This window comes from Hemicordylus capensis, chromosome 1 (genome assembly GCF_027244095.1).
Source record: "Hemicordylus capensis ecotype Gifberg chromosome 1, rHemCap1.1.pri, whole genome shotgun sequence".
Taxonomy (NCBI): Eukaryota; Metazoa; Chordata; class Lepidosauria; order Squamata; family Cordylidae; genus Hemicordylus; species Hemicordylus capensis.
In genome coordinates, this window is record NC_069657.1 from 310,721,154 (window position 1) to 310,735,324 (window position 14,171).

Sequence of the window (14,171 nt, forward strand, 5' to 3'; positions counted from 1 at the left end):
ACCACCTGGCTCCCTCATTCGCTGCCATTTTTGGGTGGCTGCCGCACCTCCTCTTCAGCTTCCTTCCTCCTATTTTCGGCCGGCCACTGTTGCGGCTCCTCCTCAGCCTGCTGGCGGCCTCCTATGAGCAGCGGCAGCTTTGCCCGCTGCCCGGCTCCCTCCCCCCATCCACCATTTTCAGGCGGCTGCTGCAGCTCCTCCTCAGCCTGCCTGTGGCCTGGACCTAGGCCTGCCTCCGCTGCCACATTTCCACCTGCCAAACACCCCCAAGCATCCGCATGCATTTCCGGCCCCGCATCTCCGCCCACCACGCATTGGCTTAGTGAAATAATTATACAGATAAATAAGAAATTCCCATTACTGCTGCACCCAACCAGTTTGGTGCCAAATCTCGGTTTGTGCACATTGCTATCCCAAACAAACAACTTAACTGCAGGTGGCAAAACCATTGCAATAATCCGGAACGGTTCATCTGGAGTTGCCACAAGCTTGTCTGGTGGCTACACAGGGACAGGCCTTCTTTACTGCTGCCCCAGGGCTCTGGACTGTGCTCCCCACTGAAATAAGAGCCTCTACATCTCTGACAACTTTTAAAAACTCCTTAAAGACTTATTTTTTCACCCAAGCTTTTAAACTTGACTATGGTTTAAAATTGTTTCTGGTTTTTCACTTTTGTTTTATGTGTTATAGAATGCCCAGAGATGGATGTTTGGGGCACTCTACAAATCTGATAGATATAATAACTTCCCAGAATTTGGCTTTCTCTCCATTGTAGCAGTGGTATATAAGTGACCTCCTTGCAGTCAGAAACCATGAAGAAACAGTGGTCTTTGTATTGTGATGAATCAAAATGTTGGAATTACTTAGAATTAGCTAAACATATTTAAGATCTCAATTTATGCAATGTAGAATGTGCCATATTCTGGTGGTCTCAAATGAAAGAGTAAAGAAAAGTCCTCTTATATTAATGTCTGAGGAGAAGTGTTCTGTCTACCAGGTTAGCTTGGAATGCCAAGTTGCATATTGGGAATGGGATTGTGGTGGAACAGACTAAAATCATAGTGAGGTCATTCACATAATTAAAACTGTTCTAAGCAGGTTTAAGAGCTGTGAGTGTTCACAATTTTCAGTTTGGCAGCAAGGTATGATGAAAACGTGGGTAGAAGTGTGGAAGCAAGGTAGGAGGGAGAAACTATCCAGGTTTCCTTCCTACGAATCACTCCTGTCCAGCTTTTCCTCCTGCCTTGCTTCCACAAAACTGAAAATTGGGAGGACATGCAGCTCCCAAACCTGGGTAGAACACAGTTTTTGATTGTGTGAATGATGACATAATTTCCATTTGTTTTAATAGTACTGAGCCTCCTAAGTTTTTATTTATCATATTTCTAGACCGTCTGATATGTGCATCATTAGGCGGTATATGCAATTTAAGACACAACAAATATAAAACAGAGTAAAAACAGTTAAAACAATATCACAGAATAAAAAGTTTAAAATAATCTCATGAGAGAAAAACAATTAAACAGTTTAAAATTTCAGTTAAAAGCCTGAGGGGAAAAGAAGGTGCACTTGTGGAGTGCATGTAGTGGGGCCATTCACCTGAAGTGGCCACAAGGGTTGCTTTGTGGCTGTGCATGTTGCTGCACAACATGCAGGCCTACGTGTCTTTGTTGCAGTCCTCCAGCTTGCTTTCCAAGATAAACATATCCTGTTAGTGGGTAGGATGTTTCTGCATTCCAATGTTGCTTCCCCCTTTTTGGTTGAGTTGGGCAGAGGGTATGGCATGGCAGTCTCTCTTGTTGTTTTACATGCTGCCCTTGTGTGTTCACTCATGATATCTGCATTGGGCCAGCAATGGAGTGATTGTGCTGTTGCATCCCACCAGGAGAAGTGAGAAAAGACCAGAGATGTACTGTAGATGGTTGTTGCACTGATGTCAGGCTTACTGAAGCTGACATGTTGTGGTTGCTGTTATTATAGTTTTGGCTTTGTTCTAGCTAAAATCCCTGCTTCTGTGAGGTCAGATGTTTCTGAAGGATTTACATGTTCCAAACACTAGGTCTAACATTGATATTGTGGGAGGGTTTGGTTCCATCTTTCCTAACCTGGGAGCACATAAATATCCAGTGCCTCAGATTATTTTTCAGACTCTTATCTTTGAAGTTGAGTTGAGCCTGCAAGGGGAAACAAAACTGAAGTTTCCAAAGAGAAACAGAGTTTTCTCTCCTATCTGAAATGCCTTATTATGGGAATAGGATAGAAACTACCCCACCACAGAAAGTGGTTCATTTTGTTGCGGGGAAAAGATCCCTCTAGAATCCAGCCTTCCTGTTTGATTCAGCCACTTTGCTTTCATCCGTCTATCACTTGGATAGAGAATGGGGCGTCTTGCCAGAACCAAAGAGGATTAGACTCAATTCTTGCCAATATACTTGTTGTCTTAACTGAATGAAGTCAAACAACAAGGGTACGTGCTCAAAGAAAGCACTTTATTTCATGTCATGAAAGGCACGAGTATCATCAGAGCGCATCTGGATGATACTGCGCGCCCCGAGTTATACAGCAGGTAAGTTTTTATAGGTTTCAAACATACATGCATATCAATAAAGCGATTAATACACGTCATTAGTTATCAAACTTACATATTCCAGAGGTGTCATCTAGAGCCTGAGAAGATGATTAACTACCTGGCTTCTGACAACTTTAATCCCTATGGTATCTTTTCATACCAGCCAGACCCTCTTTCAGCTGGCGAAGGAATTCAACTAATGGCCTGTGCTTGACCACTCCTGGTACCTGTTGCCTCGGTGGGCCCCTCAACCCACATTCTTGGGAGGGGGCCTCTTGCTCTTACCTCTGGCCTCCAGTCAGCTTCATATTCCATTAGGGATGTGAACCAAACTTTTGAGTTACACTTTAATACATACTTTTATATATTTTTATATACTTATTTGTAGGCCTGGATTAAACATTTCATTATCAATTTCTGGAGTGATATTTTATTTTTATTTATTTATTTTTATTTCCTGTCATCCAAAACTGCGTAGGTGGTACACAATCAAAAATAAAGCCAGTTAAAATATTAACATAAAACTCTTTTTTAAAAAAACCTTATTTAAATACTATTAAAAGCCAGGCTGAAAAGGTCTTTCTTGAAGGCCTCCAAGGATGATACACCTATTATACCCATGGGGAGCACATACCACAGCCTAGGTGCGGCTACTGAGAAACCCTGGACCAAGTTGCCACCAGATGAACTAGTGGCACTTGAAGACGGGCCTCTTTGGATGATCTTAATGGGCGGTGGGGATCTTGCAGAGAAAGATGCTCTCTCAGGTAACTCAGGCCTAAGCCATTCAGATTTGGGGCCCAAGCCTACAGCCTCCCTTTTGATAATTAAACTCAATCATATTATTGGGAAAATTGTTTGCTTTTAAAAGTTTATAATACAGCATCTATGAAGGTAGAAATAGAAGAGGGCTAGGTGCTTTCTCCCATGCTCTGTGCAGGAACTTCCACAGCTGTATTTCCTTCCTGGAAGTGGCTGATGAGAGGTGGATATAGCAGAATTTCTTCTTAGCCTGTTGGAATTTCTTTCCCAATGCAACTGAGCATGTTCAGCTGTAGTGGAGCATACTCAGTATGATTGAAGGAAGCAGCTTTCTTTTTTTCATCTTCAAAATGGGAACAAAACCAAAACCAAATTCTACAGAAAAGCATCAGATTTTGTTGGGTTTGGCACCCTAATAACTCTGAAATACAAAAAGGGAAAGAATGGCAATAGTGTGTTTAAGGCAAATTTCAAGTGCTGTAAAATGCCTGGAGAGCTGGCAAGAAAATAGTGTGCTTGGTCTCTCAATTTGCAGCCAATGCCCTTACCCTGACAGAACAATGAAAAATTATGGTCTAGTCCATCAGAAAACATTTGCTCACCCCAGTAAAGAAATCTGACAGGGTAATGAATATGTATGGTCCAGCCTAAAACATCATCCCTTAAACTTACCTCAATAATGAAATCTGGCAGAGTAATGAAACATTTCAGTCTAGTCCATCATTAAATATTATCCACCAGAAAAGCTTACCTTGTTGCTTTTCACCAAGGTAAAAACACCTTAACAATAGGAGGTTGGAGACTGGCCTATAATAATCCATCATCACCAAGGGATCTAGGGCAGGCTTCTTAAGAAAAGGTCTGACCACTGCCTCCTTCAGTCAGGGAGGCATCCTGCCCTCCCTCAGTGAGCCATTAACGGTGTCGAGACCAACCTTACTGCAAAATAAAACTGGCCATGCTGGGGAAGAATGGAGAGTACAGGTGATTGAGTGTACCATTCCCAGCAGCTTGTTTGCATCCTCAGGAATCACAGACTGAAACTGATCCAATCTAACCCTACGAAAGCAATTGCTGGACACTCCCATCACTGACCCTGTAGAAATACTGGCATCCAAGTTGGCTCAGATGCAAGAGATTTTATCAGCAAAACTCATTAAAAGTGTCAATGAGATATTGTTTCTGGAAACAGATTTGAAACAGGAGGGGCCTGAATTAGACCCCTCACAACCTGGAACAGCTTTGTTGGACGTGAACTTACAAACTCAATATGTGCATAATAAAATTGTTTTGTTGCTGCATGTGGGCCTTCAAATGGGTTCTGTGCTGTGTCTTATCAAATTCAAGACATATCTTTCTCGATTTGTGCTCCAGTAGTTTACCTTGCCACTTCAGATCCTGTAGCTCTTTCGTATACCACAGAGCTAATTTTAAAGTGGGTCAGAGAGGACGCTTAGGAGCGATCATGTCTATTGCCATGGTGAGTACCCTATTCCAGGTATCCACCAGGGCATCGACAGAAGAACTGGCAGAATCAACTATAAAATCCTCCAAGCAGAGTTCCCTCTAACAGAAACATAGGAAACTGCCATATACTGAGTCAGACCATTGGTCTATCTAGCTCAGTATTGTCTTCGCAGACTGGCAGCGGCTTCTCCAAGGTTGCAGGGATTCCCAGATGTTGTTGACTGCAACTCCCATAATCCCCAGCCAAAGGCCACTGCAGCTGAGGATACTGGGAGTAGTAGTGAACAACATCTGGGGATCCCTGTTCGAGGGAACACTGCCTCCAAGGTCTCTTGGAATCCTATTGGATCCAGCAGCCTTCTCAGATGGATCCTCCTAAGAGGTCCACTGCACCTGCAGGGTGGATCATGACTGTGAGACCAATATTACCAGGAAGTGGTCCACCCATGACAATAGCTGTGGGAAGAAAATATTTCTTCAATCGTCCATTCCCCCACCCCCGTTTTTGGCTGACAATCTTTTGCTGCCTCCCTCTAATTGCACTTGATGCGTTATACCTTCTGAAGGAATCAACATGTGTGAGGTGTGGCTTTTTCTTCAGCTATTTAAGGGAAGGCAAACAGCCATTGGCACAGAGAGCAAAAAAGTCCTGTAGCTCTTATTGGTTACAATCATGTGCTGAGGCTCTGGTACAAATGAGGGAGTAAGGGGTGCCTTTCGGAGGTCAAGAGCAGCTATTTCAGTAGTGGTGGTGGCGGGGGGATAGAAGATTTTGTGTTGGCAGGATGGCTGGCTGTTTACAGGGGAAGGGATATCAGAAATTTAATAGCTGTTTCTCCTTCCTGCTGTCCTGTCAGTTCTTGGGCCTCAGTGAGTAGTTCCAAATACCCACAGAAACTGGCCATTCTCATTTGCAATGCCAGATTGGTTCAAAATAAGATGAAAAGCATCCATGATTTGATAGTGGATGAGGGAGCCGACCTGGCTGAGGGAGACTAGTGGCCCAGTCTGGGTTCAGCTTCTCACTGCTGGTTATTTGGTTGAGGAACAGGTTAGGGAAGTGGTCAGGCTGTGGGTTGTGGAGTGATCGTGATCCATAGCAATAACATCTCCCTTAACAAAAACCCTGTGAGAGAGCTGGCCTATATTAAGAGTGTATACTTTGGACTAGGGATATACTAGGAATTCTGTTGGTGTACCAAGCACCCTGCTGAGCAACAGAGTTCCTCGCTGAGCTGATGGAAGTGGGTTTGGAGCTGATGTTGGAGTCGCCCAGGCTTTTGGTGTTGGTTGACTTCAGTGTTCACTTTGGGACTGGCTTGTCTGGTGCAGCTCAGCAGTTCATAGTGGCCATGACAAATATGGGCCTGTCCTAACTTGTCATAGGGCCAACGCATACAGCTGGTAACACCCTCGATTTGGTCTTTTGCTCAGATCAGAGTGGTGTTCTGTGGGTGGGGACTCAGATAGTCTCCATTGTTCCCACATATAGTCTCCATTGATAGTTCAGATAGTCTCCATTGGACCACTATCTGGTTAAGCTTGGTTTCATAGCCACAACCCACCCCTGCAGGACCTATTAGGATGGTCTGCCTAAGAACGCTATTGGATCCCATAGAATTCCAAGAGGTCTTGGAAGGTTTCAGAGTTGGTTCTACCAGTGATCCTGTTGATGTCCTGGTGGAGACCTGGGATGGGGAACTCGCCAGATGTCCTCTCCATTTTCCCAAATGTCCTCCATTGTGCTTCAAAATTGTCCCCATGGGACACAGAACAGGTGTGGGAGCTGAAGCAGCAAGAGAGGAGACTGGAGCGCTAGTGGAGGAGAACTCAACTCGAATCTGACGACAAAGCCAGGGTTATACTGTGGCAATACTTGCAGCTAAGAAGCAATGATATTCTCCACATACTGCATCTGCAAAGAAATTGGCTCGAATGCAAGAGATTTTATCTGCAAAGAAGTTATTAAAAGCATCATAGCAGGTTGACGACTACTCCAAATGCATGTTCAGAGAAGAGGGAATTGGCTGGAGTCGATTCACTAACAATTCTGAAGTTGTTCAGAATTGTTAGGGGATTGACTCAGATTCCCTCCTCTCTGAACATGCATTTGGAGTTGTAGTCGTCTTGCTGTGATGCTTTTAATAGCCTCGTTGCAGATAAAATCTCTTGCATTCGGGCCAACGTGGGACACTACTATTACTGCAGGGTCAATTGTAGAGGTCCCATAACTCCTCGGGTTTGATTAGAATCGATCAATTTCAGCTTGTGACTCCCGAAAATGTGGAGAAGTTCCTTGGAGGTGTTTGGCCTATCACCTGTCCTCTGGATCCGTACCCAACATGGCTTATATGATCTAGTAGGGAGGCTGTTAGAGATGGCCTAGTTGAAATTGCTGGGGGAAGGCAGGATGCCTCCATGTTTGAAGGAGGCAATTGCAAGACTTTTACTAAAGAAGCCGGCTCTAGAGCCCTCAGTGATGGATAATTATAGGCCAGTATCCAACCTCCTTTGGTTGGGCAAGGTGATTGAGAGGGTGGTGGTTAATCAACACCAGATAGTTCTGGAGGACACTGATTATCTAGACCAGAGCTGCAAAACTCAAATGCCCTAGTGGGCTGGAAACACCCATAGCTGGGGGCAGGGGGCAACGTCATTTTTCAGTGCATATATCGTTGCTGTAAAATTAATTATAAAGATAAGCATTAATTAAAACAATTTGTTGGTTTTTCCCTCCCCCCAGGAGCCTACAGTTTTAATCAAGGCTAGTGGCCTGAAAATAAGCCCTCTCCCTGCTTAATCAGTATGTGCCTGACTGTGCCAGCCCCACACAAATGCCAAGTTATTTGTGGCTCCTGTTGTTGGCTGCCTGAGGTCCAGCAAAAATGTCCCCATGGGCCACATCCCGCATCTTGGTCTTCTGTTGTGCGGGGCTGATCAAGATACATTTCAGACTGACTTTAGAGTGTTCTGTGAGGTTGAGACAGCTTTGGTCAGCCTGATGGATGATCTTTACCAAGGAATTGACAGGAGTGTGACTATTAAATCGTTTGGATTTCTCTGTGGCTTTCAGTACCATCGGAAATGGTATCCTTCTGAATTGTCTGGGAGATTTGGGTATCGGGGTGCTGCTTTGCAGTGGCTTTGTTCCTATTGGTCAGATTTCAGATGGTGTCACTTGGAGAGAGTTGCTCTGCAAAACGAGAAGAATTCTATGGCACCCCTATGGCTCCATCCTATTACTGATGCTTTTTAACAGCTACACTAAAGTGTTGGTTGAGATCATCAGGGAATTAGATCATCAGGATCATCAGAGCAGGGTGTTATCAATATGCTGATGACACCCAAATATTTTTCTATGACACTATCATCAGGAAGTGGCATAACTTCCCTAAAAGCTTGCCTTTAGGCAGTAATGGGCTGGATGAGGGATAATAAATTGAAGCTGAATCCCAACAAGACAGAGGTACTAATGGTGAGTGGTCATAATTCGAGGGATGTGATAGAACTTCCTGTTCTGGATGGGGTTGCACTCCCCCTAAATGAACAGGTATGTAGTTTGGGAGTGCTTCTGGGACCTGGATCTCACCCTTGTGTCTTCTTGTGTGGAGGTTATAGCCAGGAATACTTTCTATTATGTTTGTTTGATATGACAGCTGTGTCTGTTCCTTGAAGATAATGATCTCAAAACTGTGGTGCACTCACTGGTAACTACTAGGCTTGACTATTACAATGTGCTCTGTGCAGAGACCAATGATCTACAAAGTGCTCTATGTGGAGACCAATCTGGCTGCTGCATTTTGAACAAAGTGAAGTTAGTTCAAAATGCAGCAGCCAGTTTGGTCTCCGGGGATTATGCCAGTTGTTATGCCTGTTTAAAACTGTAGCACTGGCTGCCATTATGTTTCCGGATGTAATTCACAGTGCTAGTAACTATCTTTAAAGCCCTAAATCAGTGGTTCCCAAACTGGGAGCCTCCAGATGTTGCTGAACTACAGCTTCCACCATCCCCAGGCACAATAAATTGTAGCTGGGGGTGATGGGAGTTGTAGTTCAACAACATCCGGAGAATCCCAGTTTGGGAACTACTGCCCTAAATGCTGCCTTCAGTATGATCCCCTCTACACATTAAGGCAGGCATCCCCAAACTGCGGCCCTCCAGATGTTGCTGAACTACAACTCCCAGCATTCTTAGACACAATTTTTTGTGGCTGGGTATGCTGGAAGTTGTAGTTCAGCAACATCTGGAGGGCCGCAGTTTGGGGATGCCTGCGTTAAGGTCATCAGGAGAGATCCATTTCTGGCTGCTGCCAACTCACTACTTTCTCTGTTGCTCCTCCTGGGCTCTGACATGCCCTCCCTATGGATATTAGAGGCTTAAGGGCTTTAGCAGCTCTTAAAAGACCCCCCCAAACATATTTTTTTTAACCTGGCCTTTAGTGATTACTGAAATGATTTTAAATCGCACATACATTGTAAGCAGTGGGACCAATAAACCATGAAATGTAAGAAGTATAGTCTGTGATATCACTGCAAAACTTAAATGTATACACAATAAGCACATTGATCATTCTCTACAAAATTCAGCAGAAGCTGACAATAACATCTTCCTAAGATTTTTAATGCTTACAGGGGGATAGAGACCCCTGGTCTTGATTCTTGCTTGCCAATATATTCTAGTTCAGAAAGAGAGCTGAGCATGAAATTGCTGAAGTTAAAAAAAATTATTTTGGAAGCATGACAACTTTTAAGTCGACTATATATCGAGTCCTTGGACACTGACATTATACCACTGTTTCTGAATGGTGCCATTTTGGTGTCAGTTGGTGTCATTTTGTTGTTTTACATAGAACCTGTTTATTCCAAGTAAGCAGCCGAAGGGCATAGTTGGCTGGCAGTGATACAGGGAATAAGCAGATATGAACTCTTTGGTAGTACGACTGATATTGTAATAGCTTTTCCTGAATGGGGGCCCTTTGATTTATGCCTGTCTTTATAAAGTGGCCTCTTATTGCTCCAGAGCTGTCATTCTAGATTTTTGGGTCTGCTGTAAGTGAAGACAGGTCTATTATGCAAGACCTGTGTGAGAGAAGTATCATTGTCCAGTATGGGCGGTGGTGGAGCAGTTTTGAGAGCTGTAGGCAACAAACAGTCTTTTGTCACTTTTTCAGGGTGTGTCCTGTTGTAAACAACTCCTGGCTGCCTGTCTGTCTTTTTCATTCTGTTTCTTCACTTAATAGAATGGAGTTTTAAAAATGTTTGTAAATTCTTCCGGTGTGAATTTATGTTGAAGAATCTGGAACAAATTGATTGGGGCTTCATTGACTGTGGATCATGTGGTCTGTTCTGGGTGTTGTTGTTGGTTGGTCGATTTCTATACCGCCCTTCCAAAAATGGCTCAGGGTGGTTTACACAGAAAAATCATAAATAAGATGGATCCCAAAGGGCTCACAATCTAACAAGAAACATAAGATAGACACCAGCAACAGTCACTGGAGCTACTGTGCTGGGGGTAGACAGGGCTAGTTATTCTCCCCCTGCTAAATAAAGAGAATCACCACTTTTAAAAGGTGCCTCTTTGCCAGGGTGGATTTGATTTAAATCAAACTGATTTAAATCACTAGCAGGGTGGATAAAAATAAAAAAAAAACCCAATTTAAATAAAAAAAATCAGATTTTTTTGATTTAAATCGAATTTTTTTGGTTTTTATCCACCCTGCTAGTGATTTAAATCGTGATTTAAATCAGTTTGATTTAAATCAAATCCACCCTGCTCTTTGCCAAGTTAGCAGGGGTAGTGCTGGAAATGTGTAATGATCAATGAGTTTCTTGTATAAGGTGTGGTGTTCGTATATCTGTCACATAATTACACCGTATAATATGCATCCTGGGTAAAAGAAAACCTTGCTGAGTGGACTGGGTTCAGGCTCAGATTGATTGTAGTCTAGAAGTTTCTCCAGGGGAGAAGAGAGCTAGTCTTGTGGTAGCAAGCATGAATTGTCCCTTTTGTTAAGCAGAGTCTGCCCTGGTTATATTTGAATGGGAGGCTACATGTGTGAGATATTCCCTCAGGGGATGGGGCTGTTTTGGGAAGAGCACTTGCATGTAGAAGGTTCCAATTTCCCTCTCCAGCATCTCCAAAATAGGGCAGAGAGAGACGCCTGCGTGCAACCTTGGTGAAAGTTGCAGCCTGTGTAGACAATACTGAGCTAGATAGACCAATGGTCTGACTCGGTATATGGCCGCTTCTATGTTCCTGTGTTTCATGGCTGTTTCTCCAAGGTTTTACAACTTCTTAATCTATGTCCATATAAAAATACCTGCCAGCAGAGAAGAAAATGTAATGTACCTGATGAAATGGGCTCTACTCCACAAAAGCTTATGTCACAATAAACCTGTTAAGTCATGTGTGGAACCTTAACTACTATTGATCTGTAACAAAACAAACACCACTATCCTTCTGGAATAAAAGACAGAGTAAACAGGGTGGATTTGCTTTAAATCAAACTGATTTAAATCACGATTTAAATCATGATTTAAATCACTAGCAGGGTGGATAAAAATAAAAAAAATGCGATTTAAATAAAAAAAATCAGATTTTTTTGATTTAAATCAGATTTTTTTTATTTTTATCCACCCTGCTAGTGATTTAAATCAGTTTGATTTAAATCAAATCCACCCTGAGAGTAAATGTGTATAACTCTGTGGTACTGCAATCATTCATGATTGAGTCTTCCCCCTCACTCCCACATGAGATTTTGGTGCATTGGGTCTAGGTGTTGGTATAATACTTCATCATGTTACTTAATTCTCTTTGTGTGTCAGTGTGGGAAGTCCTTGGCTGTTAAGGGCTTGTCTGTAACTAGCTATTTGCAATCTTACTCATTTGAGATTAACTTTAAAGATTATTTAAGATATCTTTCTTGGAGCAGAAATGCTTCTGTAGTTTGAGTACACTTGCATTTGTGTTGCAAACTGAATGTCGGCTTATTATTAATGCTTTATTCCATTTCAAGTTGTGGTGGAGATGTTCCTTATATAGTCAGGTAAAACTTGTCAGACCCATGACAAATTCATTGGGGTGGGGGGAGCAAAGTTTTGACGGTGGTTTCTGCAAGAGCAAAGGGTGCCCAAACTCATTGGCTGGGGTATCTCTAACAAAAATGTTGGCATTTTGCTGCTGGCGGGGGGGGGGGCAACATCCCAGATGGCCACCAAAACACTCTAAAAATGGGTCACATCACCTTCTAGTCAGATACGAGTTGACATTTTTCTAAAATGGAAACTTTCTCCATACTTTTATGTGGAAAATTTTTTATTTATAAAATTTCTACTTGAAATAACTTTTGAGATAGTGTGGGAACTTAATATGGTACAATGCATGATTGCAGCAGGTTCTAATAAAACATCTAAGTTTAGAATAAAACTCACCTTTCCCCAAGTGCCTCCTGAAACAACATGGTGTTAAATCAACATTTTTAAAGCGAAACCTGTGTGACTTTGAACTCACTTAGGCAGAAATTTCATCAAGTAACATTGATGCCAGCCTTATATTTATTTTTACACTTTATATCCCGCTCTTCCTTCAAGAAACTCAGAGTGATGTACATGGTTATGTATGTTGTGCCAGCCAGCCGAAGAAACATTGCTAGCAATTGCAACAGGACCTTGTATGGACATAAGTGCAGGGACAGTTTCACATGAATGGATGCATCCTTTGGAACACTCTGGACTGGACCCACCCCATTGAGGGTTTTAAAGGTCAATACCACTGCTTTAAATTATGCCAGAAAACTAATTGGGAGTCAGCATAGCATTTTCAGCACAGGTGTTGTGTGCTTCCTGTGTCCAGTTCCCTCCCAGGTGGGCAGTCACATTCTGAGCCAATTGAAGCTTTTGGATATTCCTCATAACAATCTGATGTAGAGCATATTGCAATAATCAGCCTGAAAGTTAGCAAGGCATGTATTACAGTGGCTAGATTTACCTGCCCTGCAGCTGACCTATCTATGTAAGCTGCTATGACTACTATGAATATTTATATACTGCTCTTCAACCAAAGTTCTCAAAGTGGTTTGCACAGGGGAAAAAAAACATAAGATGGTCCCTTGTCCCCAGCAGGCTCACAATCTAAAAAGAAACACAAGGCAGATACCAGCAACAGCCACTGGAAGGATGCTGTGTTGGGGTTGGATTGGGCCAGTTGCTCTCCCCCTGCTAAATATAATAGAATAACCACTTTAAAAGGTGTCTCTTTGCTCACTTAGCAGGGGTTGTAGAAGCTTAAAAAATTCCTTCTAAAGATATTAGCAATAGCAATAGCACTTACATTTATATACCGCTCTATAGCCGGAGCTCTCTAAGCGGTTTACAATGATTTAGCATATTGCCCCCAACATTCTGGGTACTCATTTTACCGACCTCGGAAGGATGGAAGGCTGAGTCAACCTTGAGCCCCTGGTCGGGATCGAACTTGTAACCTTCTGGTTACAGGGCAGCAGTTTTACCACTGCGCCACCAGGGGCTCATCCACCAGGGGCTCATTCTTGGGCCTTCAAGAGTAGTGTTGGATCTAGGAACACTTTCCAGTTGCATACCTGCTTTTTCAGAGGAGAACAAACCCATCTATAACAGGAAAACCATCAGTTTTGGAATCAGTCTCTTATCCCAACATGCATCTACCTATCTTGTCTAGATTGGATGAGGATGAAAAATGACGGTCCACACACACCAGAAACAGTCAGGGCTTCTGCCACACCTAGTTTCAGAAGAAAAGGATAAATAGAGCTTGGCATATTAATGTTAGCATATTAATTATATCTTGTCCAAAACTGCAGAACTAAAAGCACCCAAGTCAGAGCAGATGGGATCAATTTTATCTGCAAAATACTATTACATGTTTGCTCAGTAGGTACCTAATGATTGAACCTATTTACAGTCTTGGCCTGGATATAAAAGGCCTCTAACAATTATACTGAATGGTACTATCCAGATAATATGGCAGACAAGTGTGATTCCACCGCCCCCGTGCTGGAGCTTCTCTTTTGGGTTTAGCATGGAGCATGCTTAGAGACAGGACTGACGTCATAGTAGATTTTTTACTTGTCTTGAGTTTGCTTATTTAAGCCATCATTGCTGGTATTTGATTATCTGCAACTCCCTGGAATATCCAAGAGAGACATAGATTTTCACATATGGGAAAGGGAAGTTTGGAGCTATCCTGTCACCTGCCAGAGTCAGTGTGCTATCCATGGGTTTCCAACCTGTACTCCAGATATTGCTGAACTACAACTCCCATCATCCCTAGCTACAAATGCCAAAGGCAATCTTGGGGTCTGACAGAGCAGCTAGTGGTGTTGCTTGAAGCCTCACT

At 42.9% G+C, this 14,171-nt stretch overlaps 1 protein-coding gene across 4 annotated transcripts in view; it reads left to right on the forward strand.

Annotated features, from left to right (window-relative positions):
- Positions 1–14,171, forward strand: part of TTK (TTK protein kinase) — a 90,594-nt gene that overhangs the window by 1,434 nt on the left and 74,989 nt on the right. Inside the window, exon 2 of one of the 4 annotated variants that reach the window (XM_053287031.1) lies at positions 12,389–12,559. The exons of the other annotated variants lie outside the window; for them this stretch is intronic. The gene's annotated coding sequence lies outside the window, so the exon portion shown is untranslated. The remainder of the gene's footprint in view (positions 1–12,388; positions 12,560–14,171) is intronic. 4 annotated transcript variants of the gene reach the window in all.